We start from the raw sequence: 26,480 nt of genomic DNA, 5'->3' as shown, positions 1-26,480 counted from the left end.
CATTTCAGGCAAGTGCAAAGGTCCTGAGGCAGGAACGCAATTGTATTCTAGGCCAGCAAGGAGGCAAGGTGGCTGGAGGGGAGTGACTTTGGGGGAAGAATCAAAGAAGATGAGCTCAGAATGATAATAGGAGTATGACAGTGAAAATCTTTGCAGGCCCTTATAAGCCCTCTGCTTACATTTTGAGCAGATAGAAAAGGAAGACAGTTTTAACCAGAAGGTGACATGATCATCTGACTTATTTTGCTTGCATTTCTTTTATCAGTGGTGAGGTCGAGACTCTGTCCATATGTCTAAAGCCATTAATATCCTCTTTTCTGTGAATAGTCCAAACACTGCCCATTTTCTTTAAAGGGAGGTGTAATCAAATTCACCCAGCATCCAATTAACTACTTTAAAGTGAACAATTCCGTGGCATTTAGTACGTTCACAACACTGCACAACCACCACCTCTGTCTAGTTCCCAAACATTTTCGTGACCCTAAAATAAAAGCCCACAACCATGAAAGACTTGTTCTCCATCCCCCCACACCTCCACCAGCCCCTGGCAACCACCGATCCACTTTCACGGACTCACAGTCTATTTTGGATAGCTCGTGTGAGAGGAATCCCACGATACACGACCACGTGTGTCTGGCTTCTCTCACGACACGTGTTTTTGAGTTTCATCCAAGTGCTAGGATGTGTCATTCCTTTTTAAGGAATGAAGGGTGTGTCCCGACCACATTTGGTTCATCGGTCACCCACTGATGAACGTTCAGGTCGTTTCCACCTTTCGGCTGCCCTGAGCGCTGCTGCTATGAACATTCACGTCCGAGCACTTGTTTCAGGGCCTATTTCCCACTCTTTAGCGCAGACACCAAGGAGCGACACTACCAGGTCCTCCGGGGACTCCGTGTTGAATTTCCGGGGGCACCACATGCTGCTTCCCACAGCAGCTGCGCCCATGACCTTGTTGCGCCAGGACTCTGATTTCTCCACAGCCTCAATGCTTGTTTCCATTTTTAAGAAATTATTTTAGCCATCCTCGTGGAATATGGAGGAACATCTTACTGTGGTTTGGGTCTGCATCTCCCTAATGATTAATGATGCTGAGTATCTTCGCATGAGCTTTTTGGCCATTTGTAGATCTTCAGAGCAAGGAGTTATGTTCGTGATATCGCACTGGCAATCGTGTGGCTACCAGACTGGGGAGGTATGAACAGGGACAGGGCGGGGGGCCCTGCAGTCATCCAGTGGGGAGCCGATGAGGGCCCAGGCAGGGGGTAGCACTGAGAGGGGTGAGAAGTGGCCGGGTCTGGACCTAATTTGAAAGCGGAGCCAACAGGGTTGGGAATGAGTGCCTCATCTCACTGGGATCTCACCTGCTCTGTCAATTAGTGGCCGATGCCATCACAGTGCGGAGACTCCCCCAGCCAGAGGGATTTCCCTCCTGCCCTCCGCTGCCGAAATCACTAATCAGGCAGAGGTGGGTGCCGAGAGTAAGGAGGAAATGTGAGAAAAGAAAAGATTCTAAACCCTCAGCAGCAATGCGGCCCTAGAAGTGGCTTTGGCAAGAAGTAAAATGGAAGAGACGTCTCTGCAACCTCTGGGCTTTTTTCTCAAATCGATGTGATGCGTGGATGATCTAGACTAATCACCAGTCCCTTGTCTATAGCAGTTTGCACCTTTCAAAGCACTTTCGCACTGATTATCTCAACAGATTGGTTCTCTCTAGTTTACAGATGGGCAAACTGAGGTCCCAGGATTAGAGCCAGAATTAAAGCTCTTTTCACAAAATCTTGGAGAGAGGCCTTCACGGGGAAGGTGCAACTCACCGAGCCATCCGTGAACACAGAGCAAACCTTCAACCACAATGATTTTCCTGAATAGCGCACCACTATTCTCCTTCTATAAACGATATTGTTACTTAACCATAGAAATGATGGCTACCATCTTGTGAGGTGTTTTCTTTCGTTTCGATTCTCTTCCTGTCATCATTTCATTGGACTGTCTCCAATAACGTTATGAAACGTGTATGATCAGTAACCCCGTTTTGTAAAGAAGTCAGTAGACCCCAGAAAGGTGAATCGAGGTGCCAGGGCAGCGAGAGAACTGGATTCAAGCCCAGGCGGCTGACTCGAGGCTGACACCCGCCACTCCAGATCTTGGGCTCTAGCCCCACCTCCACGGGGACCTTGTGCCTACCGGGTCCCAGCTCAACGATCTCAGCCAAGCCACTTAGCCTCCTTGATATTCGGTTTTCTCATCTGCAAGACGGAGATAAATAATCACTATCTTCCTGAGCTGCTGCGGAAACGTAATCTGATTTAGCCGCAGTGCGTCCTGCGGTGCCTGGCGCAGTAAGCATTCAGCAGCAGCTGTCTATGCGCGCCGGGTGCATCAGCCCTAGGGCTGGAGCAGGGGAAGGCCGGGAAGGTAAAGTGTCAAGGGCGGCAGTGGAAGGGGGACAGGTGGAGGAGAGGTAAGTGTTACTTTGCTATCACAGGAGGGGATGTCGCCTCACATGGGCATCAAGAGCTTGAAGACCCCCCATCACGCCCACTTCTAGGTGAAGGGAGGCAGCCTGAAGGCTGCATGGCTGCATGAACCCACCCCGGCCTCTACCACCTCCTGTCGGACCACACATCACTCCCCCAATGCCCTCCCCTCGCTCCTCTTGCCCATCGGACTGCACCCTGCCACCCTGGGGTAAGGTGAGGCACAGTCACGGTCTCCTCCTGCTCTTGAGGCTCTAAGGATTCCTCCGCCACTGCCCAGGGATGAAGGGTGACCAGCTGCCCACGTGTGCAACCGGGGACGTCCGTGTACCACAGGCAGGGGCACAGCCTCTTAGTGGCTCGGTGTTCTCCTGTCATTTGCCACCTCACTTCAGCTTCATTACCTCCAGCTCTAGATCTCTCTCCTGATACATAAAATGGAGGGACCTGATAAACAGGTGCACAAAGGAGGGACCACCAGCCTGGGGTTGGGTCATGCTGACCACTGCTCCGAAAACGCTGGCTCGTTCTACATTTCTGCAAACGTGTGTTGAATAAATGAAGGAGTCGTGGGAGGCTTGTTCAAAGAAGAGAGAACATGAGTGCTGACTCAGGTTAAAAGGGGTGGGAGCTGCTCAGGCATAGGGGTCACTTTGTGCCAGGTGACCTAACTAATCAGTGCAAGTGAGATCACTGAGGCCCGTTCGGGGCGACCCTTGACATCACACCATCCCTGACTGCCAACCACAACCACAACATGTCGCTGCCCCGTTGTAACCAGGCAGTTGTTGATAGCTGCTTAGTTTTGATCATCCTTGGAACCCAGACAGGATTTGCAAGGGGCCGGGATCACGGTGCCCTTGTCCCTACCTGCCTCTGGCTTGGTTTGTGATTGTTTCTGGAGCTGTTGTCCGATGGCCAGGAAGTGCATATTTCACACTTGGTTGGAAGGGACAAAAGAACTTAGAGGCCAAAACAGAAGTTGGATTGTTATATTGTTCTAAATAAGAATGTGTTGGGTGGTTGCCAAAGACTCAAAAAGGACCAGAATGGATGCAGTGTATTTTGCGGCTGAAGAGCGCAAATATTGTTTTTGGAAGGTGTCCTGTAGACACACCCTCCACCTCATATCAAGAGATAAATGTCTCAGTTAATGTGCTCTTGGCGTTGAGAGATGGAGGGGTGGGAAGACCATCAGGCCGTGAGCACCAGCTCAGAGTGATGGAGGCAGGTCTGGGAGCCCGGGGACCTAGGGGCGAGCCCTACCCACACCACCCTCTGCCCGGCCAAGCGACCGAGAGCGGAACGTGTCCCCACTGCCGCCAGCGGGTTCTCAGCCCTAACCGACAAGGAGACCCCGGAAGTGCTCCAGAACGGCCCCCATGGTGGCAACCTGGTCAGGCTGAGCCCATGGGGGGCAGACGAATGGGTCAAGTGGACATGAGCTGGGATGAAAAGATACATACCCCAATGAGAGAAGAGAGAAGCAGCTGGTGACCCCCTACAACAGCGAGGCACACAGCCTCCGAAATAGTCCTTCCCCTCCTCAGACCCAGCTTCTGCAACAGGACAGCTCCCCAAAGTGCTTGCCTACTGGGTATCCTGAGGCTCTCGACAGCACCGGGAGGTTATCAAGGCAGGGATTCTGAACTCAGCTTTTCCCATCAGAAAACTGAGGCTCCAAGAAGCCACATCGACCCCACTCCTTGCCCAGGCATCCTTGCACTCCCCTCCCGCCTACCTCCTGGGGATGCAAAGCCCTGCCCCACAAAGCTCAGAGCTTTGTCTGCTGCCTAATTAGGGCAGGGGGCTTCAGGTGGTGTGGATGAAGAGGCCAAAGAGGACCACCACTCAATTCTTACAGGCTTGTTTGAGAGACCCGTCAGCTCCTGCCCAGCTTAAAGATGCCAGGGTTCCGGGGACAGTGTCTCTTCTCTCTCCCAGCTATCAGTTCGTGTAGTGCTTCAGGGGGAGACAGGAAGGGACCTTCAGTGTGGATGGGCTCCATACCAGGATGCAGCCAACTCCCTTGTCCTGAGAGTGGACCCTTGACTCAAGATGACCGTAGTTTTTGACCTAAATCCAGCTCTAGTTCCTTCGTGCTGTCCAAAAAGCAGTCAGGGTTACTTGAAATTGATTTTTTTTGCCTTCAAATCCGAAGATCAAGAGTGCTAATGTGGGCTTCACAGTGCTGAGCCCTAGCAGGGGCAAGCTGAGCCCAGGTCTTTTGAACCACGCTCTGGCTCAATCCCTGCCACGCCACAGCCCCGGGAGGCAGGAGACAGCGTTGTCCCCATTTTACAGACAGAGAAACAGAGGTTTAGGGAGAGGTGCATTCTGCACTCATCACATGTCAGAAGTGATATTCATGTATTCAGGGTTGGAAACAGGAACATCAAAAACCAAACTGTGCCCATCCCATAGTACTCCTTGTTTTCCTTTAAATGGATTTTAGTTTTTCGAGCAGAGTTAGGTTCACAGCCAAAGCGAGCAGACCTTACAGAAATTTCTCGCATACTCCCTGTCCCCTGCTCACGCTCCTGTTCCTTTTAGAAAGCCCGGGGAAACCCTCCCTACAGCCACTCCCTGTCCTCGGGCGAGGGAGGCAAGTCATCTGTTCCACAAAAGCCAATCTTCCAGATTACTGACATTTTCCATTCCAAGTGATAAGCTTTTATATTTTTAGCCACTTGTACTGGCAATATACAAGTATGGTTTACGAGCATTCCTCACTCCTTTAACGAAGTACTTGCAGCCAGGGGCAGCTGGGTGGCTCAGTCGGTTAAGCATCTGCTTTCAGCTCAGGTCATGATCCTGGGATCCCGGGATCCAGCCCCGCATTGGGCTCCCTGCTCAGTGGGGAGTCTGCTTCTCCCTCTCCCTCTGCCACTTCCCTTGCTCTCTCTCTCTCTCTCATAAATAAAATCTTAAAAAAATGAAAAGTACATGCAGCATTACTGACCTTCCACAGACTTGGAGACATCGATGTCCTCTGAAAACCCCCCGAGCTGTCCGGGTCAGGACAGTGAGGTCAACCCCTCACTGACCGGCCCCACTGCTCTTCCCAGGACTGATTCTGTCCCCGCACCTTGCCCCCCTCCCCAACCCCCAGCCCCCAACTATGGCTTCTCAGCTCCATCTCTCACTATGTCCTCAGTTGCTTCAAAACCACTACTCACACTAACAAGTTATGTTTCCCAGAAGAAACCAGACACAACCCGATTCAGAATTTCCATTTTGCACAGAATCCTATGCCACCAAACCCTCACAGGGCGGCCCCAGGCTGGCACAGGTCTGCTACACGGAAGACTGCGTGTGTTTTCTGGAAGTTATTTTTGCTGTTCCTCAGGTGCATTTTCTGCCTGCCTCAGGGGCAATGGTCTGCCCTGGAGTGAAGAGATTCCTCCGCCTAACCATCAGACGAGCACAGTGCAAACTGCCATATGGGCCAGGCAGAAATGTCCAACTATAAGCATGTTGGGCTGGTCCTGGACACAAGAGGGAGGTGAACTCAGGCTCAGATCAGAGAGGCAGGGCTGGGTGCAAAAAGCAGGACAGCCGACATTAATACGGAGCACTTAGGACAGGCACATTGAGGAGGAAACCGAGGATCAGGAACCCAAGAGGGCCACCTGTAAGTTTCTGGAATTCTCTCTGCTGGGCTCCTTCTCATAGCAAGTATTGTTATCAGACTGCCCGCATGTTGCAGCAGAAATGTCATGCCAAGCCATGCAAGTGCCCTGGGCAGGCTTCTCAGCAATACGGTGCCACTTCAAACTGACAGTCTCTAAATATTTGCCCAATATCTGGGGCACCTGGGCAGCTCAGTCTGTTAAGCATCTGACTTCGGCTCAGGTCATGATCCTGGGGTCCTGGGATAGAGCCTCACATCAGGGTCTGTGCTCAGTGGGGAGCCTGCTTCTCTCTCTGCCCCTCCCCTGCTTGGGTGCTCCCTCGCTCTCTCTCTCTCTCACTCAAATAAATAAATAAAATCTTTAAAATAAATAAATAAATAAATACGCCAATATTTTCTTTAAGAGGAAGGGGCTGAGCAATGCATGCAGGAAGGGCAGGAAAAGCAGGCTAGGGGCCATTTCTCAGGCTCTCCTCCATTGAGTCAAACAGTTCAGCTCGGGCCTTAACTTGCATGTACCACACAGCAAAACCGAAGTCCTGAAATTCACCGGAGCTACACTCCTGATACCGCAATTTGCCAGCACATATCTCTTAGAGACCTCACCTCCCCACCTTCATCCCAGCTGGTTTGCCCCTTTATTCTGTCTCCTTCCTGAAAGAAGTCCTGGTAAATTTCTCCATCTTATCAGATTTCCTGCATTTCAGAGCTGCTGGTAGACCAGCACCCTAAGCAGCCATTCCAGTGTCCCTCCTTTCATCCGGCTGTGGTTGTGGCAGCCAAGTGCAAAAGTCTAGTGATCTCTCAAAGGTAACAACGCAGAACCACACTCGCACACACGCGCGCGCACACACACGCAGTTCTTTCTAGAATATATTCCCAAATGTTTGAGATGAAAGAGCTCCCTAAAAGTTTTAAATCCAATTTCCAGTTAAATAGCAGAAGGCACAGAATCCCCAAAAGGTAAGAAACTGTTCAAGGTCACACCCAGGAAAGAGCAAGCTGGAAGGTGAGCCTATGTCTGCTTCTGCTCTAAGCCCCTGCTGTCCCACAGTGTCGCTGGCATGTCTCATGACTCTGAGGGCATGGGAGAGCTGCTGGCACATCAGCATTCCCCATGCCTAGGTGCAGAGGAAGTAACCCGTCATGCCTGGGGGCTTGAATGAGTCAGGAAGTGACCCAGGAAGGTCAGGGTCTCAAAAAAATGTCTGGCTAAGAAAAGCAGGATGGGGGCACCAGGGCATGGCTAGAGTGGCCGAAGGCCCCAGACTGGAACCCATTCGATCCCTCCTCCCATCAGTCAGGCCTAGATCTTCCTGGAGGCTGGGTCCAGCTGGGGCTTGTGGGCACTGGCCATGTGGCCCCAGCTCTGAGATACAGACAGCAGGAGGCTGGGGGCAGGCAGGGCCCAGACTTCTGTGCACACCCAAGAGGAAAAGCTATAAAGAAGTGTATTTTCGTTTAAAACAGGAAAGAGTGTAATAAGCATTAGTAAATGGAATGAGGAAGAAACAGGGAGGCCCCCATCCTCAGAGGCATGGGAGCAGGAGAATGTAGTGGAAGGAATACAGCAAGGAAGTTGCACCAGAGAGGTTGAATCCAAGGTCTTCTCTGCTCTGAGATTCCATAGCACTTGGAGGAGGGGGCAGGTGGCACTGGTACCCAAGCTGCCCTGGTTGCCATGGTGACTTGGCAACGGGAACCCAGCCTTGCAGGGGGAAGGAAAATGACTTTTTCTGAGAATCATCGCCCCGGGAGCTACGCTAGGGCTGCCTTTACACACATGATCTTATCAAGGTGCTACCATAGTGCTATGAAATGGACACTTTGGGCCCCTCTCTTCACATGGAGAATGTGAGGTTGAAAGACGTTAAGAAGGGTGCCGTCGTATGTGAAGCCAGCGAGGCTCAGAATCAGGATTCAAACCCAGGCCGCCCGAGGCTATGGCTCGTCCACTTGCCACCAGGGCTGACCGCCGCACAATGGCTCACTCCATCGGTGTCTGCGAGCCCCATTGGAAGTCATGACTTGGAGAATTGGAAACTGAGTCATCCGTGTTGGCGACAGGACCTGAGTAACCCTGCACTAATTTTAGATTTCCTCACAATCGCTCGTCTGAATACAGAACAGCTCCTAAGGGTGATGTTGGCGAATGCTTTGTTTTTGTTTGATTTGACCAGAAAGAGGAGGACAGCAAAGGAGATGAGGTCATGGTTATATTACCACCCACTCGCCATTCTGCTCCTTTGAAGGGTTTCAGGAAACCCTGATAGGGGACAGCGCCAAGAATCTCCATGAGTTTTTCCAGCTAGTGTTCAAGGAAAATAGAGCCAGTCTGCCTGGACTCTGTGATGTCTCCAAAGCGTACTGAGTACAACTGTGGGTTCCAGGCACAGTGGTAGGCATGGCACCAGAGTAGGCAAGAGAGAGCGGGGAGCAGTCCCTCGGGGATTGACACGAACACTCCTGTACACACTACACATTTTGTACATATCGCGGATGGATGTGTGACAATAATCGTGGCAACATGGTCTTGAATATTGAGATTTTTTTTTTTTAAGTAGGCTCCGTGTTGGAATCCAACACGGGGCTTGAACTCACGACCTTACTAAGATTAAGACCTGAGCTGAGATCAAGAGTCGGATGCTTTGCCAACTGATCCACCCAGGCGCCCCTCGAATATTGAGATTTTTTTTTTAAAGATTTTTTATTTATTTATTCGACAGAGATAGAGACAGCCAGCGAGAGAGGGAACACAAGCAGGAGGAGTGGGAGAGGAAGAAGCAGGCTCATAGCGGAGGAGCCTGACGTGGGGCTCGATCCCATAACGCCGGGATCACGCCCTGAGCCGAAGGCAGATGCTTAACCTCTGTGCCACCCAGGCGCCCCTCGAATATTGAGATTTTAAAAGCCATGTCCAGGTCGATTGTCTTGATGTAAATCATTGCATCACCACAAAATAATAGCTGTGCTCGTTGCGTGTCTAGTCTGCAGACTCACTACACGTGCCCCGGCTACTCTGAGATTCAACAGGCCATTCCGGGGGCTCTTCTGCTCTCAAACAAACTGCAAAGCCTTCTCGCACCCCGCTGCTATGAATCTACCCCAGTTTTGCCTCATAGGATTTGTGTGACCTTGAGCAAGTCCTCCCCTCCCTCAGCCTCGTTTTCTTCATGGATGAAAAGGGGAGGAAGATGGGGCCATTGTGAGGAGGGCGTGAGCAATGTGTGGGGGTATCGGGACACAGGGCTGGGCAGCAGGGGGTGCTCGGCCAAAGGCAGGTGAGACGCTTGAAGCCTCCACCCCGACCCTGCAGGTCCTTCTCTTCTCTCATTTCCAAACACCTTTTTTATAAGAAGTATTAAAAGCCAAGCAAAGGAGATCACCTTTAGGTACTGAGCAAAGTGCCTTGTAGAAAAGAACAGCCGCAGAAGAAACCGGTGTCATCTCAAGACCTCCAAGACCTGGGGCCACCCGGTCTGAGCTGCGCTCGGAGACACCTGCAGCCAGACAGAAGCAGGAGCAGGGGCAGGGGGAGGAGGCAAGCTCACCCTGAAAAGAGGAAGCATCGGGAAAACCTGCTCCCGCTTTAATCCACCACGAGAGCTCACCGCTGTTAGCCTGTCTGCCTGTTGAGGAGGGGAGGCTTGGAGGGGCTCAGCCACAGGCACGAGGGCCTGCAGGTGACACATGGGGGAACTGTGCATCCCTCTGGATTGACATTCCCCCCTCAGCCAGGCGGTCTGAGGAGTGCGGGTTCTGTTGGAAGAGATTTCAAAGGCTCCCTCCCTCCAGTATTTTCCACAGCCTCCCTGGAGAAGAAGAACAAGCCAGCAAACACTTGGCCCTCTCCTCCGCCTGTGAGTCGCCTGGGATGAGTTCCTTTAGAGGTCCAAGGGCATCGGAACCAGAATGGTCTACAGAGACCATCACATCCAACCCTCCCATTTCTAGAGTTGGGGAAACTGAGGCCCAGGGCAGGAGGTATCTGAGAAAGAACACTTGATCGTGAAACCGAAAAATCCAGAGTCCTAGTATCGCCCCGGGCCCGAGCTCCCTCAGCCACCAAACAGAGGGGGCGGAGGAGGGAGGTGATGCTGAAGAGATCCTTGGCTGCAAGCTCAGAGGCTCAGCATCCTTCCGGGGCTCACCTGTACTGCACGTGGGGGGATTCAGGGAGCTCCAGTGCCCTTCCTTCCAGCCTTGTTAGGCCAAGATCCTCCATCCTGCCCCCCAGCGCCCCCACGCCCAAAACACAAAGAGCCAACACCACCTCTCAGGAGCACACTGGACAGGGGCTGCCTCCTCATTCTTCCCCTGCCTTTGATTGATTAGAGGAAAGATAACATTCCAGGGGGCTGGTATGGGGAGGCCCAGGAGGGGCAGATCAAGGCACCCAGCCCGCCGCCCCCACCTGCTCTGGGCCTGTTCTCTCAGCTGTCTGTCCATCAAGGCTCCAGGCACTCCTGCCCCCATCCCCCGGAATGCTAGGAATCCCCTCCCAAACTCGAGGCTCTCCTCTCCCCAGAACCTCCCCCCCCCCCAGGCATCCATCAGCCCCGGCCTTCCAGGAATGCGCTCCCTCCTGGCACCACCAGGGCCAGGAGCAGTGGGCTAATCCTAGGTACATTCATCACTCGTGTATGGCTCAGGAGGGACCCTGCAGCAGGCCGGAGGAGGTTCCTGCCGCGACCTGCCAATTTGGCCAGGATGGATGGGTGGATGGAAGGATAGCCACAGCCCGGAGGGGCGGGAAGGTGGCCAAGCAAGACATGCCCAAGGACGGAACAAGAGAGCAGTTCTCAGCATCTTGGCAAAGCCTCTCTACTTCCAGAAATTCTGACAATCGGGAAGCTCTGAGGAGGGCGAAGAGGGTCGATGGCTCTTACTGTTGTTCGGGAATAGATACGATGGGCCGAGGAGACAGCTCAATGGCGACAGAGAGCCTGCTTCAGAGAATGGCAAAGGCAGCGTTAGCTCCTGCCACCGCATCCCCACAGCTGCCCAAGAGGTGGGAGAGTCCCGGGTCCCTCCCCGAGAAGCCCTGCATGTCAGGGACCCAGCCTCGCACAGGCCGTGCCCCGTGCCTCCTGCCCTGCTCCACGGGGCAGACGCTCAGGCTGTCGGTGCCCTCCGCCCTCATGCTTCCCACGGCCCCTCTCCCCTTCCTCCACACTCTTCCCAATGACCCACCAATGTCCTAGCAACTGTGTGTCTTCCAAGCTGCATGAAAGCCCCTTGATGAGAAGAACCAAACCAATGTTATGAACAATGAGACAGCCTCAAACCTGCCATTTCCTAGCTCCTGTGTGACCCTCACTGTTTACTGAACCTCTCTGAGCCTCCCCTTCCTTTTTTTGTAAAATAGGGGTAATTAGGAGTAAAGACCTGCCAGCAATAACATTCAAAAGTTTTATCCCAAGTATCCCGTTCAGAAAGAAGTTTAGACGTCAGCAGGAACAGCTGAGTCCTGCCAGTCCTAAACTCCTAGGCTGCACAAGGCGTGTTTCCTCATCCGGAACCTGAGTGCTGCAATGTCTCACTGCCCAATGCCTATGGACTAGGGCATAGAGAAACCTATACTATCCAGTCTTCACTCTGGACATCTTTGCTTTGATTAATCAATTCAACAAACGTTCCTGAGTATCTTTGTGTTGGACATGGTGCTGGGGATTTAGAACACTGCAGTGAACCAGTTCCTTTTCTCGAGGAGGCAGATTCATGGACAGGCAGATACTGAACAGTGGAAAAACTCTATGAGGGGTGAGCAGTGAGCGCTGGGTAAGGAAAGGCATGCAACCCAGACCGATGCAGGAGAGAAGTACACAAGGAGGGCTTCCTGGAGGAAGGTCCATCTAGGGGAACACTCTGGGATAAATAAGGGTTAGCCAGGCAAATGGGAGCCAATGAGAGGGAGCACAGAGCCCCAGCAAACCCTCCACCACTCAAGACACTGGGGCGGAGCACCAGGCCCTATGACAAGCTTGCCCCCCATGGCCTGCATTTCCAGGGAGCCCTCCTGGCCCTCTAGCCTAGAGGGAGCCCCGTGGCTGGGAGACAACATTCAACGTAAATCACCCAAACCCACAGAGGCCTCTCTCTGGGCTGGTCCAGCCTCGAGAGGAATGCAGGAAGGGTGGAGGGCACACAGCCTTCAGCTGGGGTAATTTTAGATGCATTGTCATGCCTGCCTTGGGCCACCTCTCAGCCAGGTCCTGCCTGAGCTGGGAAGGGCTCCTGGTCTCGAGACCTTGAGAGGATGTGGGTTTTGGAGGGAGGCCAGGCCAGCAGGATGGGAGGCCAGGCCCAGTCAGGGCCCTTCCTCAGCGGGGGCTGGACGCGGGCAGGGGGTTTGCCACCTAAGGCCTTGCTCTGTGCAGGCACTGATACATCCCTGGTCAATGTCACTAACGCTAAGGAGCCCCCACTGACTGATAAGGTGCCCCTAAAAGGAAAACAAAGCAGATAAAAGGCCATTTGTTTGGTGGTGGAGGGATCCTGATGCTGAGAAATAGGGTGACAGGCAGCGAAGCGGGAGAGTTGGGCATGGCTTGACGGAAAGGCATGGCACTCAGAGCACCTGCTGGCTTCCAGGCTTCTCCAGGCACTAGTTGCACAAGCTTGGACAAGTCACCAAACCCCTCTGTGCCTCAGTTCCCTCATCTGTGTAATGAGCTCAATAATAGTAGGGGGGAAAAAGTAGCATCTCTCTGCTAGGGTGTGAAAAAATGAGCTCATCGATGTAAAGGGGTTATCAGAATGTCACAGGACCAAGTAAGGGCTCCATAATGTTAGCCACGATTAATTTCTTATTAAAGAGCCACATATCTGGATCCAGCTCCCCAGCTCCGGTCGCAGTTCTAATCCCTTCCTCTCTCTCCGCCTATGTTTCACTCTCCTAAAATGAAAGGTTTTGAATAAAATCAGAGGTTCCTCTCTAGGCACAGGGAGAGAAGGCATGCCCTTCAGGGTAGAGGATGATTTCTCAGACTACAAAGTTCTAGGCTGTTCGGTCATCCCCTAGACACTCTGATATGTCCCCTCAGGGCTCAGGCACCTGCAGGGGGTCATTGCACATGAACACAGAGAAAAACAAAAATGCTGGGGAATCTGTGAGGTGATCTGGGAGAGCCCCGTGGGTGGGAGCATTCAGAGGAAAGAAGATCAGACGGGGCGTTACGGAAAACAGCGTGGAGGTGCCTCAAAAAATTAACAATAGAATTATATATGATCCAGCAATTTCACTGTGGGGTATACATCCAAAGGAACCCCAATCAGCATCTCAGTGAGGTGTCCGCATGCAGCATTATTCGCTAAAGCTGAAACATGGAAAGAAGCTAAGTGTCCATCAACAGATGAATGGATGAAGAAATCTGGGGCACACGCACACGGACATGCACACACAGTGGCATATTATTTGGTCATAAAAAAGAAGGAAATCCTGCCATTGGCAACCGCAGGGATGAACACCCAGAGGTCATCAACTGAGATAAGCCAGACAGAGAAAGCCAAATACCGGATGGTATCACCTAGATGTGGAATCTTAAAAAACTGAGCTGATTTCATAAAAACAGAGAGTAGAATGGTGGTTGCCAGGGGCTGGAGGGTAGAAGTGGGGGAATAGAGAAAGATTGGTCAAAGGGCCCGAACTTCCAGTTATAGGAAGAGTCAGTTGTGAGGGTCTAGTGGACAGTACAAGGACTATAGTTAATGCTGTATTGTATACTTGGAATTTTAGATCTAAGTTGGCTCACAGAACTGAGCCAACTACATGAGGTGATGGACATGTTAGTTATATTCTTTTAAAAAAAGAGAGAGGGGGCGCCTGGGTGGCACAGCAGTTAAGCGTCTGCCTTCAGCTCAGGGCGTGATCCCGGCGTTCTGGGATCAAGCCCCACATCAGGCTCCTCCGCTGGGAGCCTGCTTCTTCCTCTCCCACTCCCCCTGCTTGTGTTCCCTCTCTCGCTGGCTGTCTCTATCTCTGTCGAATAAATAAATAAAATCTTTAAAAAACAAATAAAATAAAATAAATTAAAAAAGAGAGAGATTTATTTATTTGAGAGAGAGAGAGCAGGGAGGGGCAGAGGAAGAGAGAAAGAGAGTCTCAAGCAGACTCCACACTGAGCTCGGAGCCCAATGCAGGGCTTGATCCTAGGACCCTCAGATCAGGACCTGAGCCGAAATCAAGAGCTGGATGCTTAACCAACTGAGCCACCCAGGAGCCCTGTGTTAGTTATCTTGATAGCGGTAATAATTTCTTGATGTATATGTGTGTCATAGCATCACATTGTAGGCTTTAAATATACACAAACAGCTTTGTCAACTATTCTTCAATAAAGCTGGAAAAAAAATAAACATCCATATCCACACCCGGTGGGGGGAAGGGACAGAAGAGAAGAGAACTGAGTTCTAGAATGTTCTGTGATGGTTTTGCAGAGTGGATCTAGACAAGCTTGTTTGCAAAGCCTCAGTGTTCTCTTCCTTGAGTGGCGGGATAAAGCACCACCTCTCACAGTGAGATGATCGTAGGTGATTGCACCCTACAGAGCATTGCCCAAGAGAGAGCTCACCCTGGCTCCAGGCCTTTGTAAAGACTGCCTCCTCTGCTGTCCCTCCATCTTTTTCATCTTTATGACCCTGAAACAGTCTTTCAGTTCACTCCGGTGTCCTCTCCTCTGGGGCCCCTCTCCTGGTCCCTGACCCTTGCAGTGGAAAGTCTCTCTTGAAGGCAGGGACACTTCCGTGAACATGTAGACTCTTCCTATGTGTGGGGGAAACCCCCTTTCTGGATGCAGGCTTCTAACTTGTTCTTTTCAAACCCTGTCTTCTGGTTAGGCATTCAGAAAGTAAAGGGAGTTTTTCATTACTAGGATATGTCTCTCTCGAGAGACATGTGCTCAGTCAATCAGCAGTAGGCACAAATATGGTTTAGGTAAAAAGGCAAATGGGCTCCAGTTCTGAAAAATGAGGAAGAAGCAAATGCTACTCTGTCTCTCCCACTGAACACAACTAAGAACCCTGGACAGAATGTATAGAAAAATTGTACTAGGAGACTCCAAACTCCTCTAAGTAATAACAGTTAGAACTAATAAACAGAAAATCGGCAAGAATATTGAAAACTGAACCAGACATCAACTAGGTGGATGTAAATGACATTTATAGAGCACTTCACCCAACAGCAAAATACACATTTCCTTTCAAGTGTGCATGAGACACCTACCAAGATATAATTTACCCTGCGTCACTAAACAAGAACCTTAACAAATTTAAGAGAACTAAAATCATGCTGGTATGTTCTCTAATCATAATGAAATTAATTAGAAGTCAATAACAGAAAGATGACTCGAAAATCTCCAATCACTTGGAAATTGAACAGTATACCTCCAAATAATCCATGGTCAATGAGGAAGTATCAAGGGAGATTAGAACATATTTTAAACTGAACATAAATTAAAATCAACATATCAAAATCTGTATTAAGCAGCTAAAACAGTACTTAGAGGAAAACTTATAGCATTAATGTTTACATGACAGAAAAAAAATCTCAAATCAAAGATCTAAACCTCCACCTTTGGAAACAAGAAAAAGAAGAGAAAAATAAACCCAACACAAGCAGAAAAAAGAATATAATGAAGAACAAAAGTCAATAGATTCAATGGAATTAAAACATAAAGTAATAAGGGGGCGCCTGATTGGCTCAGTTGCTAAGCGTCTGCCTTCGGCTCAGGGTGTGATCCCAGTGTTCTGGGATCGAGCCCCACATCAGGCTCCTCCGCTGGGAGCCTGTTTCTCCCTCTCCCACTCCCCCTACTTGTGTTCCCTCTCTCACTGGCTGTTTCTCTCTGTGTCAAATAAATAAATAAAAATCTTTAAAAAATAAAAAATAAAACATAAAGTAATAAGAAAATCAGTTAAAATAAGCTGGGTCTTGAAAAGATCAACAAAATTCATAATCCTCTATAAAGACTTATAAAGGAAATGAAAGAGAAGGCACAAGCTATCAAAATTAGGAATAAAAGCGGGAAAAACACTGGGACATTACAGACATGAGAAAGGTAATAAAGAAATAGTACAGATAACTCTGGACACATAAATCTGCCAACTTGGATGAAATGGACCAATATTTCAAAAAACACAAATTACAAAATTCACCCAAGATGAAATAAATAACCTGAATAGCTCTATAACTACTAAAGAAATATATTTTATAGTTACAAAAAAGAAATTTCCAGGCTCGATCATTTCACTGTTGATTTCTACCAAATAGTTAAAGACAAAATGACATCAATTCTACAGACTCTTCCAGAAAATAAGAGGAAACATGCCACAATCATTTTATGAAGCCAAAATTACCCTGATAGCAAAACCAGGAAAAGAAAATATTACAACAGAAAACTAGAGATCAATATCTCTCATGAACACAAATACGAAAGTCCTCAACAAAATATTTACAATTACAATATTTACAAAATCCAGCTATATTTTCAAAAGAATATACACAGCAACCAAAGGTATTTATTCCAGAAATGAAGGGCTAGTTTGATATTCAAACACTGATCAATGTAATCTGCCATGGGGCACCTGGGTGGCTCAGTCATCAAAGCATCTGCCTTCAGCTCAGGTCATGATCCCAGGGTCCTGGGATTAAGCCCCGCATCAGGCTCCCTGCTCAGCAGGGAGTCTGCCTCTCCCTCTCCGTCCACCTCTCCCCCAGCTCATGCTCTCTCTCGCTCTCTTGTTCTCTCTCTCTGAAATAAATAAATAAAATCTTTTTTAAAAATGTGATCTACCATGTTAACATTCTCAGAGAGAGAAGCAGACTTCCCACTGAGCAGGGAGCCCGATACGGGACTCAATCCCAGGACCCTGGGATCATGACCGAGCCAAAGGCAGACACTTAACCAACTGAGCCACCCAGCTGCCCTATTACTATAAGGTTCAAATAAGAAGCTATGGGAAGGCACCAGTGCCTTTAGTACTGTTCCTGCTGTAGCCTTTCTCCTGCAAATGACGTGCTTCTTCCTGTGTTCATTCTTCATGTCCTCATTCTCTCACTCACTCATTTCTCAGCTGAGTCCCCAAGCACTGACCTTGGGCTAGGCCATATGAGGAATGGTGGGGACTCCCTCCCAGCATTCACTGGGTAGCACACACCTAAAGCAGTCATTACAACACGGAGTGATAAGTCTTGTATGGGGAGGGAGAGTAAGCTCTCTCTGCCTGGGGAGGCAGAAGAAGAGGGGTCTTTTGATCATCATTAAGCATGACTAGCTCACCAGGCAGGCAAGCTGCTAGCAGGGCATTCCCGGGCGAAAGAACAGCAAATGCAAAAACACGGAAGCATTAAAGGTGCATGGCGTGTTTGAGAAACAGGGAATGTCCCCTGGTGGTGGGGACACAGCCTGCATGTGGACTGAGGCAGGAGATGAGGTGTTCCAGGACTACAGGGGGCCAGATCCCCAGGGACCACATGCTCCGTGCTAGGGTCTTAGAATCCGAACTGAAGCCATGAGCACCATTGAACGGTGTGAGGCAGGGACATTTTAGAAAGTTCATCCTGCAGCCAGAGTAGACACCAGTGCCTAGAAGACACACCTGGAGACAAAGGACTCTTTAAGGGTCCATCATTTCAAGGATAGCAGCCAGGGGAATGCTGTGGCACTGGGGAGGAAGAGGCATTGAGTGGAACCGTATCTCAAGCCAGAGCTCTTTTGCCTTCAATGGCCTCCAAAAGTTTCAGCATCAGCTCCTCGGGGAAAATAACCAGCAACCATGGGATGCTACTCAGAGATCATCCATCACCTGATTCAGGTCCCATGATCTCCCTTCACTAAGGCCACTAGTGAAAGTGCACTTGGAATCCCACTATGCTATTTGAATTTCACACCTTGCATGGCTTTGTGGGACTCAGTTTCCTCCAGGAAAATCATGAAGCCATATTTATAACAAGACATAAGATCTCAGACTGCAAATCGTCCTTGTTCACGTGCCTTTACCATTCCTTTACTCCAGAGAGATGGCCCAGGGTGCTATGTTGGGAATGATGGGTAGGAATGAATCCTCACCATATCGAGGGGGGCGGTGAACAGAGGTGTTGGTGTCAAACCCAATCCCCCGTCAACTCTCTGCTGTCACGAGCTACAGGACCTTAGATCCCCTGGCCTCAGTCTCCGATTTTGCTAAAATGGCGATTATAATACCTATTTCATGGTTCCATTTAGTCACACTGAGCCCATGGCCTGATATGCAGCAAATGCTTGGCAATGCCTGTGGCACTGTGACAATAGGCTCTCTTGGCCAGAAAGGGCTTTCTCTATGTGACTTGACCAGGGACGGTCAGAGGGCAAGTAAGTTGTTCCTCAGGGAAGATGGACACATGCAAGTAACGAACTTCTTTTGTGTCCATGTGCAAGGAGCCCGCTGGGTCAGAGGGTCCTTCCAAGCTCTCAGACTGAGGCTAAGGGACAAGCCCTATTAAGGGACTAGCCCTTTACGGGACAACACCTGCTAAGGGATAAGTCCCATAAGGCACTAGACCCCGATAGAGCTGCCTCCTGCCTTCCCCGAGAAGTTTCGATTGCCTTCTGGGGAGCAATTTCCCTCCTCCTTCTGGAAAACGAAAAAGCAGCCAGATGCATGCTTTAAAAATAAACTCTGCAGGAGAAAGAAGGAGAATATCATGTGTTTGCTCCCAAGCTGGTCTGAAACATTTGAAATGCGGAGAGACTCAAAACTGTCAGGAATCAGCAGAGCTCTTAGGTTTGTTTCAACATTTGGGGTGAGAAACAAAGGGATTCGAGTCTCCTCTTTAAAGCTTCCACACAGCATTTGGGATTGCCGTAACAATAGGCATGTTTCTCCATCAGAAGGGAAAGTCAGGTCAAGCTCCACCGACAGGAACAGCACCACTAATTTGGACCCACCAGCGAAGCAGTTGAAATCACACAGACAAGGCTGCTGTGTCATTTAAACGGTTGTGAAGAGAGAATTTGCCCTGTGGTCAAATGAAAAGGGATTTTTAAAAACACCATATAACTTAGAGGTTTAGATCAAACACTCCGGAGCCAGATGGCTCAAGTCTGACAGCCCTCGCTCCACCACTTCTGTGTGACCCTGGGCAAGTGACTTAACCTCACTGGGTCTCTGCAGGCTTCTACGAAGTTAAATGAGCAAATATTTGTGAAGCATAATGTCTGGTTTATAGTAAGTGCTAGGAAAGTGCTTGGAAAATAATAAATAACACTAAAAGGAAAGGTGGAAAACGGCCAGCCTTCTCGAGGCATGGTCTTGCATTCATGGGGTTCTTTATATTTCAGTCTTACCAAATCATGAGTCTAGACTCACCCTGGGGGTCTCTCAAGGCCACGATGCAGGCGCAGTGAGTGGAGTCTCTAGTTCGGCCTTCAATGCTCCGGGTCTCACCCGATGATACACGTTGCGAGAGGAGGCCTCCTCTTCTAAAATGGAGATTTGTCGGTTCCTCACTGAAAGGTTCGGATCAAGTGGGTTTTATAATCGGACAAGCTCAGGAATCGAACGCGCACTGAATTCCTTCCCGATTAATAGGAATCACAGGGTTTGACCGGCTGCTTTCTTTGGTGCCAGGATTTTATCTACCCTTTCTCTCATCCAAGCGTCCAATACCAAAACAGAAGGGACTTCCCTGCAGGAGATGCAGGCCAGGGGGTACTGGGGAAATCAAGAGAAGCCCGTCCTGGGGGTTTTATCCCACCCCGAGCGCCATTCAGACAGAACCTCGTACCATTGCAGCTGCACACGGGAGAGGCTTCAAATCGTCCCAAAGAGGTTGGGCAGGAAAGAAGAGGGAAAAGATATTGACAAGCTCGGGGAAGAGGCTTTTTGAGGGTTTTTTGTTTTTTTTGTTTAAAGATTTATTTATTTATTTTGAGAAAGAGCGAGTGCAAGCTGGAGGAGGGGCAGAAGGAGAGGGAGTGAGAGGATCCCACCAGCCTCCACACTGAGTGCGGAGCCTGACTCGGGGCTCTATCTCACGACCCTGAGAGCACCACCAGACCCAAAGCCAAGAGTCAGACGTTCAACCCACCAAGCCATCCAGGCACCCCAGCTTTTTGGGTTTTAAATGTATTTTTAAAGACATTCTCAAAAGAAAGATGCAAATCCAGGCCAGCGCTGGTTGGAAAAGAGAGAGATCTTTGGGGCTTTGGAGCCCTGAACTGCTCCAGGCAGAGGCCGGCCTCCAGAGACATAACTGGGCTGTTTGTAGACACGTGGCCTGGCCACGCCCTGTCTTTAGTCTCCTGACCAGGACAGTTCCCCATCTGTAAAATGGAGACCATGACAATGCCCATCTTACAACGACACACATACAGTGGCTGCAGATGTTGGAAGATGAAAATCATATGGAGATGAGGTCACAGTCACAAAGATGGCACTTGGAACCAGGCCATGTGGACAGGCCAGCCACTCAAATGGACGGAGATGGTGGCCCTCCTGCACAATGAGAAAGGGACCATGTGGGAGGTAACCTAGTCCCTGGGGACAGCTGAGCTGGGCTTCCTCTCCAGAAACCAGAGACGCTGGGCAGCTGGCAGGTCTCCCAAGCGGTGTGGGACCTGGCACAGTGGTTTACTTATGCAAATTACACCGAAACCCCGCCTCATGAGATTAGGGCTCATGTGCTATTTTCTTTCTGCCCTTTTGGAGAAGCCGAGATGAACTCAGTCCAATCTCTTCATTCATTCATTCATTCATTCATTCATTCCCCACCTGAGCACCTGTTACATAACAGTACTGCATAGATGTAAAGGAATAAATGCCTGGCTCTGAATTCCAGGGGATCACAGTCTAATGGAGGGAGCCAAACACAAACATCATCATAAAGTAAAAGTGGAGAGGTTTGCAAAGTACTCTGGAGGTGGGGGCGAAGAGTTGCCTGCAGCAAGAGGCATCTAAACGAGGCTGACAGAGCAAAAGAGTGGAGGAAAGGGGTTCCAGGCAGAGGAAATAAGCTCTTCAAAGACAGGACAATGAGAGGTGATGAGTGGGGTGGGACCCAGGGAATGCGGGCGGCAGGGATTGGAATACAGAGCTCGAGAGCTGGACGAAAGTGCCTAGAAATTAAGGACCTGCCTGAGCTCAAGCAGGTGCCAGGTGGGGGGAGCCCCGCCCTCCCCAGAGCTCTACCACACAAGGGACAGCTTCCCACATTTCCTTCCTCAAATGGTGAAGAAGCACGAGGCTGATTTTCATTTCCACAGGTAATTTTCTCCTGGTCCTTGGCGCCCTCCCCCTACAGCCCCCACCTGTGCCTGGCTGAGAGTCGCCCAGCGTCGCATTTGCTGGCTCTGCACACCTGGGCTCAGGCCCAGCGCCAAGTGACCCTGGTCAAGTCACTTTGTTCCTTGATGCCAAGTTTTCATGCTTGTGAAATAAAACAGTAGCATACACGCGATCCTGGGAAACTCAAAGGCAAGAATGAGTCTGAAGCACGTTAGGAACTGCAGGGTGCTGTGGGGCTGTGAGGAGCTACAACAGAGGGATGGTTCTCTCTAACCACTCTGCAGGGGCTAGCACACCAGAGATGGAAGATGGCTCTGTCCTCAGGGGACACAGGCTGGCCACCCAGGGACCACAGGGCTGCATGGTAAGTGCCCCGGCAGAGACGCCCCAGAGCCAGTCTTGGGCAGTGGGGTGATACAGATTCTTGGTCCTCTAAGCTGGAGTCCGAGGACCCACAGCAGTCGGGCCTTGAGGAACTGGGGCAGGGTGGCCCGGGCAGGGGACCGTCCCAGCAGGTGGCAGAGGGCTGATGACTCAAGCCAAGGAAAACCCGAAAGAGGCAGGCTGGAGAGGGAGAGTCTGAAGAGCATCGGTTTGCTGAGCTGGGCAGAGCTGGAGTTCTTGTCTCCGGGGAAGGAGGAGGTGTCTGAAAAGTGACACTTCGGTGCCTTTAGAGCACAGCTTCCCAGGGGACACCCACATGCCCCTTCAGCCCTCAGGTGCCCCACACTTGTGGCGGGGTACTACCACCCAGGACCCCTCTGAGAAGCGCAGGGCTGGGCAGTCCTCCCGGCAGGGGCACCTCTTCTTCCCTGGCACTGACGAGGTGTTTGATAAATGTTGACGGAATGAATGACGCTCCGACAGCTTGCGGGCTGCTCCGCGCGTTGGGAGGGTCACCCCGGTGGACATGAGTCAACCATGAACTCCGGCCCCGAGCAACGTGTGCACAGGGCTTTCAAGTCCGTGCATCTGTCTGTTACACTCCGGAGCGCTCTGCTTTCCTCCCCCAGCTGCACCCCTCTCCGAAGCGTCCCAGAGCCCGGATTCCTGCAGAGCCATTGCCATCTGCACAGGTCAGCCCCTGAGGCCTCGTCCCGGCTGTGGACCTGGTGCCAGACCACAGCTGCCAGCACTTGTCACCAGGCTGGATGAGTGACCTGGCTCTGTTCCCAGCCTGCACGGCTGGGGAGGAATGAGTCAGCCGGGTCCCGTCTCCTCGGCTTTAGGTGGAGCAGGACCCAAGGGCCACAAGAAATAAATTACTTAGGATGGTCCCAGGAGGGAACTCCCTAAAACCTCCAAGTCCCAGGGATGGGAAAATCTTGAAGGTCTTCTTGCTCGCACCCTCTTCACGTGCTGCAGGAGCTCAGATCCCGGAGTCACACCGTGTTGTACAATCTGGAGCAAGTTAACGGCTCTCTGGGCCTCAATTTTCCCATCTATAAAATGGGGGTAATCGTAGCACTTACCCGGTAGGGTTGTAGGGAGAATCAAATGAGCTCGTTAATGTGAAGTGGACATGGCATATAGTAACTAACCCCTGGGGGGTGTTAGCTGGCGTCACTGTCGCCAGTACGGAGAGCATTTCCGGCTCCACCAGAGCAGCCGATCCACACATGAGGCTCTAAGTGCCTCTCCCTGGGGCTCGCACAAAACATAAGCACTCCTTCCACCCTGACAGGTATTCTTAGAGAGATCTCTCTTCCTGCTATCCTTCCTCAACTCCAAGATGAAGCCCCTGGCTTCCTTCTAAAGTTCTCCAAAGGCAATGTCTCTGTGTCTCTTTACTGCCCTGGTCTCTGTCTTGTCTCGACCCGTTAATTTGTCTGCTCTGTCTCCCAACCACCAAAAGCAGCGTTCCAAGTGTGGCTCTATGGTGTCAGCTACGACTGTCGTTGGCCCCCAGTCCATCCATTCATCACAGTCCCTCTGATCCAGCCCCGCCTCCCTTTCCTGTCCTCCAAGGCAGTAGCACGGGAAGGACTCCGTCCCTCTGCACACAGTTGGCAGGCCCCTTGTGACCTCCAGCCACAGACCCGTGAGCCAAACACTGAGCTCACCCGGGGTGAGTGGAGCTATGATGTCCAAGAACAGATCAGAAGGTTTTGGAGACCAGAGGCAGGTCTGGAAGAACAGGAAAAAGACGAATAGAAGGTCCAGGTCCTACTCTCACTTTGACACTGACTCTGGAGTGTAACCTTGGGCAAGAGACACCCCCTTTTGAAGCCCCCTTATCTTTTGGGCTTGATGCCTGTGTCCCTGTCTCACCCACAAATGCTGTCAACCCTCAAATGACTGTTGCCCAGAGCCCTCCATGCACTCCGCCCACCCCGAGAGTTAGGACACACACAGGTCCCTGTCTCCCCATCACTGGGGGTGAGTGCATCGTGCAGCTACATTAAAAAGCTCCCCCAGGTGATTCCCGGATGCAGCCAAGGCTCAGAAGCACACATCTGACAAGGGAGAGGTAATTCAGACTGCTTTATGCCTTTTCCAGCATGCTGTTTCACCTTTCCTGGACATAAAGCTTGTCTCTCCAGCTAGTCTGCAAGTCCCAGGAAGGAAGAAGCCGGGTTTTATGACTCTCTGTGTCCCTCAGTGCTCCACACTCAGAGCCCAACATTTAGGAAGAGCTTGGTCAATATTGGTTCATCCCTAATTGATTGACGTCAGTCAGATCTTCTTATTCAGCCCCATGTCTCTATGGCACTGCGTAAAGTCTAAGAAGTCAGTGAATTCTACTCCAAGAAGGGGAAGGGGGCCTTTCCCCTCTTCAGGAGCCCAGGTTAGGACCATGATAGATGCAGGGGGGGTCTCATGGGTGGGACTGGATTCCCTCCTCCCAGCCCCGCCTAGAGGAAAGTTAATTCATCTGGCCTACACTGCCGTCTACGGCTCTCTCACCAGGGCTCATGGGCAGCTCCCCTAGCCAGCTGCCAGAATGACTGTTGGCACCAGACATTTGATTATTCCCCGTGTGATTCTGTTCACGATGCCAACTACAGAAGCCTCATCCTCCTTCGGCTTGGTCTCCCTTTTATCCTCTATTCAGACCGGCCCGAGAGCTCTTCATCAGGGTCTGGCCTCCTCCCACGTGAGGGACCATGGCCAAGTCTCCAGGAAGAAGAATAACAGAGGGCAATGCACATCTTATCATGGTACGGTTCTAGAACAATAGTGGGTATGTTTATATTTTCAAAATATATGGCGTTTGGAAAAGGTAGGGACACTACACCTTGTTTACCTAGGAGGGCTCAAATGTAGAATCTAAATGGGAGCCTGTTCGTCTCCCATGAACCCATCAAGCTGGCCCCTACCTCAGGGCCTTTGCACTTGCTGCCCTCATCACCCAAGATGGTTTTTCCTCCTACAGCCACATGGCTTACACCCTTACATCCTTTTAGGTTTCTATTCCAATATCCCCTTAGTAGAGAGAGTCCCCACGTCCGCACTACACAATAGCAGTCCCCTTCTAGCTCTGCGACGGTCCCTGACCCTCTCATCCTGCCTTATTTTCCACATCTGACATGCCATCTGTTTGTTTATTATTGGTTTTCTCATCTTTTTTGTCAGTTTGTTAACTTCCATGGCCCCCAGTGCTGAGCACAGCGCTGAGCTAATAACAGGCCCTCGACACAGAGCTAGTGAAGTTCTTTAATAAGGAACTACTTGGGGACCTAGGACACACTGGCCTAAGTCACTGCAGTGTTTAATCTCAAGTACTTCGATCCGCTCAGTGCCGGGCCCTTGCTCAATCACTCCGCCTCAGGCTTTCTGTCCATGAATTGTGAGCATTTCTCCTGTCCCACTGACCCCACAAGCATGAGCGGATTAAATAAGGTAAAATGTATAAAAAAGTCTGTGTAAGTCAAGTAGGCTGCACGTGAGAAATGGCGCCATCACAACGATTAAATATTTTTAATACCTGACTCGAGGGGGACCTTAGAATCCAGGCCAAGAACCCCCAGATTAGGAAGGACCAGAGAGGGGCAGCGACTCAGCCAGAGTCACAAAGCTTGCCCTGGCTACTCCTCCTTGATGCTCCCTAGACGCTCCCATCTGTCACCATTGGTGGGGTTCCCAGGCTGCTCCAGAGAGCATGACGGCACAGCGGGAGCTGCGAGCGCATCCGGCCAAACCCCCCCACCCCCCGATCCTCCTAAGCCAGCAGGCCAGCACCCAAGCAAACTCAGGGCATAGTTTATTCTCTAATCCCCTTTATTCCAAGAGGCAGAGCACGGACGGGACAGAGCCCGATCCAGTTTCCAACTCTCATAAAGAATTACAAAGGGGGTGCCGCCACCCCAGGACCTTTCTCACGGCGTCCGTGCCTGTCGTGAAGGTGCTCACTGACTGCCATGGAAAGTCCAAGCTCCTGGGTCAGCCTGGTGTCGATTTTCGCTTTGTCTTCCACCACTAGGTGCTTACACATCCTGCAGCCCCCGTGCTCCCCTTGGACGCTGGACGGGGTTGAATCGTGCCCCCCACCAAAAAGCCCCATCTTTCCCAGAAGTTCAGAATGGGACCTGACGTCAAAATAGGGTTGTGGCAGGGTATAATTAGCTACATGACGATGAGCCCGGGCTAGAATAGGATCTAAATCCTCTATGACTCGAGAACTGGTAAGAAGAGGTGAAGACAGGACACAGTCAGAGGGGAGAAGGCCATGTGACAGTGAAGGAAAGGATTGGAGGGAAGGGTCTACAAGCCAAGGCATGACAACAATCGCGTCTACAAGCCAAGGCATGACAACAATCGCTCGCAACACCAGAAGCTAAGAGAAAGGCAGGGAACCGATTCTCCCCTGGGGCCTTCAGAGAGATCATGGCCCTGCCAACAAATGGCTCTTGGACTTGTGGCCCCAGGCGTGTGAGACAATACATTTCTGTGGTTTTCAGCCCCCTGGTGTGCGGTGTTTTGTTAGGGCAGTCCTCGCGCGCTAGACAGGCCCCCTGCACGATCTCGCCCCTCTGCTTCCCGCCTGTCCTCTCTGTGCTCTGCTGCTGTCTCAGCAACTCTGGGGACCACCGGGCCTCAGGTCCAGGCCAAACCTACCCCTTATAGACGTCTCTGCTCTCACTTCTTGGCCATGCTCTCTCACG

This window comes from Ursus maritimus, unplaced genomic scaffold, assembly GCF_017311325.1.
Source record: "Ursus maritimus isolate PB19 unplaced genomic scaffold, ASM1731132v1 scaffold_6, whole genome shotgun sequence".
In the NCBI taxonomy this organism is placed as follows: domain Eukaryota; kingdom Metazoa; phylum Chordata; class Mammalia; order Carnivora; family Ursidae; genus Ursus; species Ursus maritimus.
The sequence above is the reverse complement of the archived record's forward strand: the minus strand, read 5'-3'. Positions refer to the sequence as shown.